The sequence below is a fragment of the Anastrepha obliqua genome, chromosome 4 (genome assembly GCF_027943255.1).
Source record: "Anastrepha obliqua isolate idAnaObli1 chromosome 4, idAnaObli1_1.0, whole genome shotgun sequence".
NCBI lineage: Eukaryota > Metazoa > Arthropoda > Insecta > Diptera > Tephritidae > Anastrepha > Anastrepha obliqua.
The window spans coordinates 116473235-116486240 of record NC_072895.1 but is presented as its reverse complement, the minus strand read 5'-3'; positions in this window follow the sequence as shown (position 1 = coordinate 116486240).

Here is a 13006-nt window from a genome sequence, read left to right as displayed (position 1 = left end):
AATACTCGAATAATTCGAAATATTCGAATAGTTCGGAATTTCCGAATAGTTTGAAAAATTCGAATAATTCAAGCGATTTGAATTATCCGAAGAAATAAAATCCTAAACAGGTTATTCTATTATAGTAATTCTACATAATAAAAATAAAATAAATTTTCTATCATTTAATTATCGTTGAATATAACATTTTGAACAATATAAATAATTATAAGCTAATAAACTTTTCTAATTAAAAATTTCTTTCTAAGAATACGTTTGCTCGCGTGTCTAAATAGAATAGCGTTATTTTATTTAAAATTTCGATATAATATTCAATCAAACATAACGAGTTATATTTTTATTTAAAAATAACAACCGAGCAACATTATCAGGTGATAATGAATTGCGCTTTTCAGTCACAATGTCTCCAGCAGTAGAAAACAGCCTCTCACTCTCAACAGACGTAGATGGAATTGGCAAATAACGTCGAGCCAGCATTGATAAGAGAGGATATTTAACTGATTCTTTTTTTCACCAATGAATAGGATCATCCCAAGGATCAATATTTGCTGAATACAAATATTGATATCGATACGTACGATTAGAAGAATCGATATCATTTAAAAACCTATATCAAGTTATTTAAAATTACTAATTCTATAAAAATAATGATATCCCAACCGAAGATTAAACAATGAACTTTAAGCCATGTTAATTTTGCTTTTATTAGACCTGAAATCTTCAGAAAAATCGTTTAAAAAAATAAAAAAAAGCATGCACTCAGTTAAATATTCGAACTATCTGAATTATTTAAACTATTCGAATTATTCGAATAGTTCGAACTATTTTAACCATTCGAATAGTTCGAACTATTCGAATAGTTCAAACCATTCGAATAGTTCGAACCATTCGAATATTCGAGTCGAATCTCGGATCGAATAATTCGGTTCGATTCGCTTCGAATAGTTCGAAATTTCGAATATTCACACACCCCTAATATCTATATTAAACTTGGAGTGTTAAAAATGAAGGGTGATCCAACTAGTGCTTGCAAACTTCCGAACTATCAATTCATTTGACTTTGACAGCTAAAATAGCATCAGTGATACATAAAAAATTTGCTTGAACAATGTTCACCCAGAGGGAAGGGAAGAAAATAGACCGAAAAATCCTTTTTTCACATGAAATTCATTTTCTACGTCTATCTTTGACCCATTTAAGGAACTGCGCATCATCGTTGATGTCATATAACACATCTTGGCCGATGCTCAAGTGAGATTTCTATTGGGGAAGAATTTAGCAATTTCGGAAAAAAGTCGCCATTGTTTTACTTGCGTAACTGAACCCCGCTATCAACAATGCGAGATCAAATACGTTGAAAAACTGATAAGCTTCTATCAGTAGAGTCTTTGATGTAATTGAAAAGGCAAGAAAATCAAAAATTTCTTTCTAAAGGGTTTTCCAATAAGAGGTGTTATTTTGATAAAAGATCAATGGTTTCGTTGCTTGTGTGGTACGTAGCGCCGGCTTGTTGAAAATAAACTTTGTCCAGATCAATACCATCCAATTCCGGCCCTAAAAAATCGTTAATCATCTCTCGATAGCGCAATCCATTCTCCGTAACTGTTGATCCAGCTTCATTTTCGAAAAAGTAAGGTCCAATGACTCTGCCGGACCATAAATCGCATCAAACAGTCACACGTTAATGATAGAGAGGGTTTTCAACAATAACTCTTGGATTTTCTGTGCCCTAGATCCGATAATTTTGCTTGTTGACGAGCCACTCAAATTGATTTTCCGATGGAGTTCCGGATCATTTTCATGCATTTTAACGGCCGAATCAGTAAAGACACGACGTTGCTGATGAACGGCCGGCTTGAGTTCTTGTGTTAACTGGACTTTATAAGCCTTATGACCCAAATCTTTATGCAAAATACGGTGTAATGACGTTTGTGGAATGCTTAATTCCAAAGAAGGACGAGGAATGGACAACCCTGGGTTTCCTTCAACACTTTCGGCTACAACAGCAATATTTTCGGCTGTTCTTGAGCAACGTGCACGGGTTTTATTCTTTACAGAACTAACTTGTCCAAACACGTCGAATTTTTTCACCAATTTTTGTATTGCGGTCCGACCAGGTGCTTCACGATGACTCAAAAGTGTACGAGTTTTACGAACCGTCTCTGCCAAATTTTCACCACTTTTATAGTGAATTTTAATAATTTCATTGCCTTGTTTAAGGGTGTATCGTTCCATTTTTTTTAATGGCGTAGTTTCTACTTGTCAAATATCAAAAAATGGCAGCTTCAAAAGTGACATATACCAAAATAGCGGGCTATTCAAAATAACACCTGTTAGTGGAAAATCCTTTACTAGGAATATCGTGCTCTCAACTCTTTTACAGCTTTATTAGCACAGGCCAACACAAATTTTCAACCAAAAACCAGAATGCATTTTTGAAAAGATTTCTAAAGCAGTAACCTCAAATTAGAAGTCAAAATTAAACGGCAGGTGTTTGAGATATTTCTGCTTAAAACTGTTATATTTGCGGCTTTTGACTATATTTGAGGTTATGTAAATTTATAAAAAATTGTTAATAAAAATCGTAACAGGAGCTCAAAGTACATACAACTCTCCTCCTTCTCAGCTCATTCTTATATGTAAAGTAACACTGTTTTTACGTTAAATAATAACGTTTTCTTCTAAACATTTGTTTTTGTTTTTCATTGGTGGACGATTTTTACGTGGCGGGTCCCTAACCTATCGCACAACCAAATATGCAGGGTTGCTTCGCCTTCTCTCATTAACTCGCTCTCAAACGGATGTTCGCGAGCTACCCGGTGGATACTTGGTTGAATCCCGGAAGTTTTGTGCATCTTGGGCCGTATGCAGAAGATTCGTCTTGGCCTCTCCGAAGTAAATGACAATCAGCGACTTTCCCCTCTTACGTGGACTTCTACACATGTAACCAAACTCTCAAACTTGAAATCCAACGTAGAATCTCTCTTGCCAACAAGTGCTTCTTTAGACTTGAGTAGTGAAGTCCTCTTTCGACGAACAAAACTAACACTCTACAACTCTCTTATCATGCCCGTCCTAACGTATGGCGCAGAAGATTGCTCGATGACGACATCCGAAGAGGTGTTGCTGAGTGTTTGAGAGAAAGATTCTGTAGAAGATTTTTGGACCTTTGCAAGTTAGCGTCGGCGAGAATCGCAGGTGATGGAATAATGAGCTGTGTGAACTTTACGACGGCTTAGACATAGCGCGGCGAATAAAGATCTAGCGGCTACGTTGACTGGGTCAGTTCATTCGAAGGGAAACAAACGTTCCGGCTCTGAAAGTATTTGATGTGATACCAGCTGGTGGTAGTAGAGTAAGAGGAAGGCCTTCTCTTCGTTGGAAAGATCACGTGGAGAAGAAGATGGGCTTGCTTGGTTTTTCCAACTGGCGCCGGTTAGCACGAGAAAGAAATAACTGGCGCACTTTATTAAACTCGTCCAAAATCGCTTAAGCGGTTATTGCGCCAATCAAGAAGAAGACAAAAAAGAACACAAGAAAAAAATATTTGTTTTCGTATTTTTATTTTGTAAGTTCAAGGCTCCGTCTCGGATGCATTAATTTACAATGCTTGGAAAATTCATCAATAAATAAAAACTGAGTAGCATCGCAAAAAGAGGAAAATATAGAGCTGAAAAAAAGATTATCGATGCTCACTTCGTTTTGCTTAATTTTTTAATTTTTATAGAGTATTAATAGATTTATCAGTTAATATTTCAGTATCAAAATGCATTGTAAAGAACTAAAAGCTAACAAACCGCGAATTAGAGTCAAGTAATATTTTGATGCGCTTTTTTGCTGTACTGGATAGCCAACGAGTCATATCAAAATTGCCAACTCTTAGGAGGTTGAATTAGTTTTAAAGGTGACACACAGATGGTGCTATTTATCACTTTATCGCGTTGGCAATACTGAATATATATTCATGACAAAGGCTCATCCCTAGGCTTTGTTTATCAGTATCTGTCATTTCGCTGAAGCATAAACAAGGCAGTGTTTTCGTGCTCCGAGTATGTCAACTTTCGTGCCGTCGAAACGCAATTTGCGGGAAGCTTTGCTTTTCTGCTTCAATTTGAAAAAAAATACAGCCCAAGCCCGTGAATTGCTGCAGGAGGCCTACCCAGACCATACTCCGTCGATTTCAACATGTGAGTACTGGTTTCTACGATTCAAAAGTGGTGATTTTCACACCGAAGACAAGGAGCGTCTTGGCCAGCCCAAAAAGTTCGAGGACGCGGAATTGGGGGAATTGGTAAAATAGGACTCGTGCCAAACCCAAGAAGAGCTTACTGAATCATTGGGCGTTGATAAATCAACCGTTTGCAAGCGTCTAAAACCGATGGGAATGATCCAAAAGCAAGGACATTGGGTCCCGTACGAGTGGAAGCTGCGCGACGTCGAACGGCGATTTTTTACGTGCGAATTGCTGATCGAGCGACAAAATCGGAAGGGTTTTTTGCATCGGGTGGTGACTGGCGACGAAAAATGGATCCACTACGATAACCCAAAACGCAAAAAATCATGGGGTTTGCCCGGCCACGCATCAACGTCGACGGCCAAGCAGAATATTCACGGCAAGAAAATCATGCTCTGCATTTGGTGGGATCAGGTCGGCGTCGTATATTTTGAGCTGCTCCAACCGGGCGAAACAATCACCGGGGATCGTTACCGACTGCAATTGATGCGTTTAAGCCGGGCATTGAAAGAAAAACGGCCGGAAACGGTAAAAAGGCACGACAAGGTTATTTTGCAACATGACAACGCTCGGCCGCATGTTGCTCAACCTGTCAAAAAATACCTTGGAACGCTTGGCTGGGAAGTGTTACCCCACCCGCCGTATAGTCCAGACATAGCTCCCTCCGATTATCATTTGTTCCGGCATATGAGTCTCGATTTGGCGGACCAGCGGTTCTCCTCGTATGAGGCTACCAAAATATGGGTTGAGTCATGGATAGCCAAGCAGCGGCCAGAATTTTGGAGAAACGGCATCCGGAAATTGCCCGAAAGATGGGCGAAAGTTGTAGCTAGCGATGACCAATACTTCGAATAAAATATTTTGTACCGTTTTTTCACAATAAAGCCCCAAATCTTCGAAAAAAACCTTTAAAACTAATTCAACCTCCAATAAAAAAATTAGTGATGTGAAATTTAGTGATACCGCAAAATGCCCAACCCTGTTTTCAATGCTTTTTAAGTTGTTTGGTGTTTTTTGTGCCACTATTTGCAGCTAAGTCTTCAATTTGTATTATTGTTTTTGTCTCGGTTTTTTTTTTTTTTTTTTTTGTTGAGTTCACTCGCTCAATAGTCGTTTGCTCTTTCTACTTGTCATTTCATGCTTGTTTCGCATTATTCTCACATTTCTTTATGAAACGTTTAAAACACATTCCCCTCCATCCAATCACTGACATTCTCATTGTGCTCGTTAAATGCACGCTCGTACAAGTGAATATAACTGACACTTGGGTGAAACAAAGAACGCTTCACAAAATGAATGTTTGGTGAATTTTTCATTTCAATTTTTGCTTCAGCGCGTTTCTTTACGCTTCTCACTTGTTTTACTCGTTATCAGCATTATTATTATTGGCTTTTATGTAACTGTTGCCATTGCCATTGCCATGGTGTGCAACGCTATGCTGCTTCGGTGCTCTGCTGCTGCTGGCAGCAACATTTTCCCGCATCAGCAATATCAGGAAAATTCAAATTTTGTAACATTGTTAATTCGGTAGGCACTGGGTAATGCAAAATTTTGCGCCAGTTATTTAAAAAATAAAATTATATATAAAAATAAAATTAATATCAGATGCTTCTATAGAATATACTGAGTCTCTCTTGACAGCACTAGCCAACATTTTTTTCTTTGCTGACACAAAGGCAAAAATTGCCCCTATCGCCGACTGCTGGCTGGAGTAAACTTACAGATTTTTAAATGCCTAAAGTCTGACGTCCTGCAGCTCGTTAGTCTTCGAAGTATTTAAAATGACGGAATGGAAAACAGTGAAAGGTCGGCCATTTCACAGAACCGACAGATGGTGATCTCAGAGAGACCAATTGTGTTTAAGTGATATCTCAGGCTACAGTGGACTGTAAAGTGACCAGTTCAAAGTCTTTTAAGTGTACTCTGCTGAGTGAAAGTTGCTTATCAGAAACTCCTCTGTCCGACGTTAGGAATTATTTCGCTTGTCGTTGACCGATAGAATTACGCCAGTGTTCAACGTACTTCTTCTCCTCATACCTCCTGAGAGATTCGTTGATGTGGCCTTTTGTAAGTCCACAGAAAGATTAAGGACCAATTAGGGCCATGTTTGCCGCATTTTTTGCTAGTTGGTCCGCTATTTCATTTTCTTCATGTCTTTCGGGTCCAGGAACCCAACCTTATCATAATATACCGAACATACCGAATCTATAGGTATAAGGAAGTATTTCTACAACTCCTTTTATCGAGGTATTACTGTCTGTGGTGAATAAAAAATTATGTTCTCTTCAATACAAAATAAAATAACCTCGAACTACCGAACCATGAAAATATTATGCTTGGATTCGGCGAAAAGTTAAGTAGACAGACTTTTTCAGAACATATTTACATTCGAACGTGAATGCATTCAGAGCTCTGATTGCAGCCTCGGCGTTAAAAAAGTTGTAGAGATCCCTCCCTAAAAGTGCTCCGAAGCCTCTATATTAGCTGAAACTTCAGGCTGGAGAGCATTGCCGGAAATAGATCGAAAGTGAATTAAGCCAGATATAATAAATAAGAAGACATCACTGTTGTTGTTTTGTAGCAGTTAAACGGCAGGTATCTCTTTCTAGTGGTGCTGCAAGGCCTCCATAGTGCTGCTAATTCAATTTGAAGAACGTTAGAGTGATTGGGTAACCGAATAGAAAGACTCCGACGTGGGCTTCGCAAGAAGACATTACCTCCCACCTCGGCACAAACTTACCACCTTCCAGGTGGGAGAACGCGGTAGTTGTCCTGTCACTCTCCCGTTTTTGTATTTTTTGTGTAAAGTTTGCTACCAGAAACCAGATAGGAGCACCCATTATTGTGCTGAAGAAGGATAAACATCTTTGGCATGTACGAGTGCTCTGAGTTTTCATGAGACCTACCAAGATTTCTAGTGCTGCCGTTTCATATTCTGGAAGTTCTAAGGACAGGAGCTAAGCAAACTAGCGCACAGAGTTTCAGTTCTTAGGGTTCTAAGTGGGTGAAATGAACTATTTTAAGAGATAGACTGCAGTTCTCCTCCCGATACACTTCTGCACCTTTTGCCACTCGAAACCTAGACATTTTTTACAACTTTAAGCAGACTAGGAGACAATTTAAGATGCGGTGCTTCGTGCACGCCTGTTCCGCTCCTAACACGAAGGTAATCATGCGAAAAGCGTGCAGATGTAACAAAAACTGATTCGATCAAAGAAACGCTTCTAAGATGTATACATACATATATGTATATGTATATGTATGTATTTCCTTGGAAAAACAAAAAAACATTCGTAGGACTTCAGCAATCAACCAAGTAGGCAGTCAAGCAGTCAAACTGTCAATTATTTCCTATGCCATTGCAAACAATTTTCGAAATGAAAAATTCTTTAAATGACAATTACAACAAAAAGGCGCACAATAACAATAGCAAAAGCAGCGACAAGTTCGCCAAGTAAAGCAAGTGTAGTAGCAGAAATTTAGTGTTAGGATTGCCCATTGGCTGTGGCAAACAATGATACAGTAAATTTTATCCTTTCTCAGTGCTTCCTATTCTTGCTTATTCGTGAGACTAAAGTGTGAATGGAAAAAGTTTTGCAAAAGTTTTGCACATACATATGTACATACTTTTTTTTCCTTTCCGTGCAAACAACTTCAGCAACATTCTTTTCATAGTTTTGAGAGCACAGCAACACGTTTATGTTTTACGAGTATGTGGAATGTAATAGTTAAAAATAAGAATACATGTTTACAAGAATGTAGATGAAGGATACACGCACATACACTTACTTACCCGTATGCATGAACCTGTATATGTGAAAGGGTATGTAGAATGCGTCGAGGGCGAAAGAATGTCGTCGTTAGGGTCTGTTGAATATAATGAAAATTCTTCAAGCAGCAACTTTTACACTTTAGTGCGTCGGCTGTAGGAAACAACAATACAAGAAACGCAACAATAGCAGGAGCAACAAAAACTTCACCAACAACATAAACAATATTGGCAGTAAAGTCCTTAAATATCGTCGAAAAAGACAAGTTTGTGGCATAACAACGAATCAGCTGAGTGGCTAAGGCGAGCAGGTCTTGAAAACCAGCAGAAAAGAAAACATCAAGGATGTCTTGTAGGTTTTCGTTATGGCTGCTGTTGCCTCATTCTACCGTCTGGGCTATACGTAGCCACTACTTCCGCTCTCCAAGCGTTTTTTGTTGCGTAAGCTGCAAGCGAGGAAAATCCAAAAAACTAACGTCTGGCTTCAGTGCAAACGAACACAACAAAAAAGCAACAGAACACAGCAAAAAAAAACACCAGAACACAAAAATGAAGTTTGTAAAACTTGCAACAAAAAGTAGACATTTGCTTCGATGGTTGGCAACGCCATGCCGTCACGTTGCTAACAATGACAAAACGCGCTAAACAGGCAAGCGGTTGCAACGACAACAACACAAACAGCTCAAAAATAAACAACAACAACAAATAACAATGGCAACAGCCGTTGCTACGACGACAAACAATGCTCGCTGCACACTACCGTTACTAATAAATATAACAATTGTGGCAAGAGCGATAGCAGACAGTGTTCCACTTCCGATAAATAACTAATTTTTTTTTTTATATTAATATTTTTTTAAAGAACGTTATTTGATTGCAGCAAGCATTTGTAAAATCAGCCAAGGCAACAATACCGCCAAACTTTCATTTAAAATTTTTTTGTGGAAATTTATTACGAAAAAAATTAAAATAAAATGTAAAAATTTTCGTAATAAAAAGAGAAAATCAAATGTATAAAAAAAACACCAGATAGCCCAATTTTGCAAGACATAAAAAAAATGTAATCAAATAAAAATTTTAATAAACTTCAAAAAAAAATTTGGTAAAAAAAGAAAATACTTTTAGTAAAAAACATTATCCCGCTCTTGCATGATATTAAAGAACAAACAAAAATATATTTCTGATAAAAATAAAAGTTTATAATTTACTTTTTCTGATAAAAATGAGAAAATGTTTAAGTAAAAATGATACTAAAAAACAATTAAAATTAAATTGTTAAAAATGTAAAAATTGTTTTGGTTAAAAAGAAAAGACTTTTAGTAAAAAAAATGTAGCAGCCTACTTTTGCAAGATTTTAAAAAATAATTGAAGTTAAGCAATTAAAAATTAAAAAAAAAGTTTGGTAAAAAGGAAAATGTAAAAAAAAATTTATTTTACCTGCTAATATCTTAAAAAACAAAAAAAGTTCTAAAGTGTTTGTGATCAAACCAAGAAAATTTTTTAATTAAAAGAAATTTAGCAGCTTACTCCTGCAAGATCTAAAAAAAACAATTAAAACTCAGCAACTAAAAATTAAAAAAAAAACTTTTGGTCAGAAGAGAGCAGGATATTAAAAAAAAATACAAATTAAAAAAATACTAAAATGTTTATGAAAAGAGTGAGAAAAATGTTTAACTAAAAAAAAATTTATATTAGCAGCCCACTCTTGCCAGATATTAAAAAAAAAAATAAACAAATTTTCTGATAAAAAACAAGAATTTTTAATTAAAAAAATATGCCTCCACTTTACCGTGATATTCAGAGAGGATATTGAGGAAACTTTAGAATACCTTCTGTGCGTTTGTCCGGCATTATTAAAAAAGCGGTTAAAATGCCTGGGAGCCCCATTGTTTTAGGGCCTGGACGACGTCTCAAAAGCGGAGCTCCCAGCGCTGCTTAGATTCGCCAAAAGCGCTGACATCCTACATAATGTCTACTTTCGGTATTCATAGAGATCGGACTCCATCTGGTATCGCTAGGGACCAAAAAGTCTATGCGTAGCTTATTGCCGGCCAGGCTAGTCTTAACCTAGTCTTACCGTTAAAATTAAACAATAAAAAAATTTTGAAATTTTTTTGTTAAAAAAAGGAAAAGACTTTTAGTAAAAAAAATTCAAAAGTTTTTGTGGTAAGAAAAAATTTTAGTACGAGATATCAATGCCCACCTACTCTTGCAAGTTATTAAAAAACAATAAAAATATTTTAAAATTTTGTTTTAAAAATAAGAAACATTCTTAAGTAAAATCAAGAGAAGAATCAACCACCTTTGCATGATATTAAAAAAAGTTAAAAATTAAATACAATTTTTTGATAATAAAAAAAATTTAAGTAAGAAAAATCAACCACCTTTGCATGGTATTAAAAAACAATGAAAAATAAAAAAATAAAAATTGTTTTTGATAAAATTAAGAAAAATTTTCAAGTAAGAAAATAAACAACCCACCTTTGCAAGATATACAAAAAATTTAAATTAAATAAAAGTTTAAATTAAATTAAATAAAAATTAAAATTTTTTGTGAGAATAGAAGACATATTTATATAAAAGAATTAGCCCACCATTAAAATAATTAAAACAATTAAAAATTGAGCAAAACCTTCCTAACATTTTACATAAATAAAAATTCCAAAAATATATTTTTTTAACATTTTTCAAAAGTGTGGCAAATAGTTTTTTGTTTATTACTTGACCCGCGGACAAAGAATCAGCTTTGAGGCATAGCAAATGTTCCTACATTCTACGGGAATTCAAATGCCAATATGTACTTACAGCTGTTGTCAGCTAATTAGAAACGCTCCCTTTTGATAAACGCTTGATGAGCATAATATTAAACTGTTTAAATTTACCGTTATTTTTTTTCTTAAAATCATTTGCATTGCTTTTGTTACTCTATTTACTACCCAATGCGCCTAGTTTTGTAGTTGTGAAATTGAAGTACCGTTAATATTATCCAACGCAGTGCATGGGTTACTTAGTTCAAGGTAAATAAACTGAGACAAGTAATTAGAAACAGTTGTTCAATGTAAGCATATACGGCAAGTTGTGTTATTTTAATAGTAATATAATCGACTTTTTGGTATGTATATATTTTAAATTGGTTGTTTAAAAGCAACTAAAATATTCGTCTTCAAGATTTGTAATGGGAAAAAGCAGCAGCTGTACACCTGCCCTACGGAGCTCCATTTTTGACCTTCGTAAAGCTGGAAAGTCGTACAGTGAAATTTCTAAGCAAGTCAAATGCTCAAAAAAAAATGGTTTTAACGCCTTAAAGCATATCCAACTTTTTAAGACTGTTGACAATGCTCCACGTAAGAAAAGGCCCCGGAAAACTTCAGCAGAAATTGACCGCAAGATAGCAATCATCTCCAAAAGAGACCCAAAAAAGACTTCCACTGACATCCAACGGGAAATTCAGGATCAATATAATTTCGAAATATCCAAGAGGACAATTGCTCGGCGTCTGGTCGAATCTGGACTGCATGGCAGAGCAGCACGCAAGAAGCCCCTTCTAACCAAGATATAAAGGAGACGGCGAGTAGTCTTTGCGAGATCTCATTGGTCATGGACTCCAAATCAATGGAAATATATCGTTTGGAGCGATGAAACCAAGATAAATCGCATAGGCCCAGATGGTAAAAGGTATGTTCGACGGCCAATCAACCATGAATTCAATCCTCGCTACGTTTCACGGGTAGTGAAGCATTGTGGAGGATCAATCATGGTGTGGGGATGTTTCTGGTGGAATGGTGTTGGCCCAATCCATAGGATTGATGGAATTTTAAATAAGGAGAAATACGTCGATATACTAAAAAATGTAATGTTGCCGTGGGATGAGGAAAATTTGCCTGTTATATGGAAGTTTCAACAGGATAATGATCCAAAGCACACGGCAAAGTTGACGAAACAGTTTTTCGACGAAAATTCCATCAATGTTTTGGAATGGCCATCATCCAGTCCGGACTTAAACCCAATAGAGCATATCTGGGGTGACGTTAAAAAAGCCGTGAGTGCCAAAAATATCCCAAATATGGATGTCCTTTTAGCCGAAGTAAAAACGGCATGGCAAGCAACACCCGTGGCGCGCTGTCAGAATCTCATTACATCAATGCGCAATCGATGTGAGGCAGTGTTGAAGCAAAAGGGTTATGGAACCAAATACTAACATAATCTTTATGTTGATCTGATAATACATTACTGTTTCTAATTAGTTGCCCTATCCAAATCGTGCATTTCACATGCTTAAAAAAAATATACATATATTTAATAAAGAATTGCGATTAAATTGTTTTCCACTAGTTTTTAAGTTTATCATATGTTTAAATAAAATTGGCAAAAAGTTATGAAAATACGTGTTTAAAAGGAAAATGGAAAATTTATTTTGAAATAAAAGTCGTTTCTAATTAGCTGTCAACAGCTGTATGTATATAGGTATGTACATAAAGGCTTCTCCCAACTACTCTCAAATGGCGACTCTCTTATTTGTACTTTTTCACTGAGGAAAGTAGCAAAATACGGTCGATCCTGAAAGTCTAATACTAAGAAAAGGATAAAGGAGAGGAACCTCTACTCTAAAGTAATTATGTTTGTTTTACAACTCCTTCTTTGAAAGAATTGTCCTTGATTAGACATCGAGAGAAATCGCACAAAACTGATATTTTTCAAAAGAGTGAGCTTTCCAAGCCAATCAGCGGCCAATTTGCCTGTAAACATTTCAGGCAATAGCTTTGAGGTCTCGCCGGCGTTAGACTAGGGAATACTGCGTATTGATTTAACTCGGACCCTATTAATGACACTTGATAATAAGATGTTTTGATTCCTAGTGGTCAAGAAATATCTGTGCGTGCATTCGGGTATGTCTTCTTCGAGTGGATATTTCTTCAATTCCAGTACTATTTACCAAATATTTAAGAGAGGATTCTTGAACATTTTACTTTTCAAGCGCATGCATATGTATGATAGCCCTTACC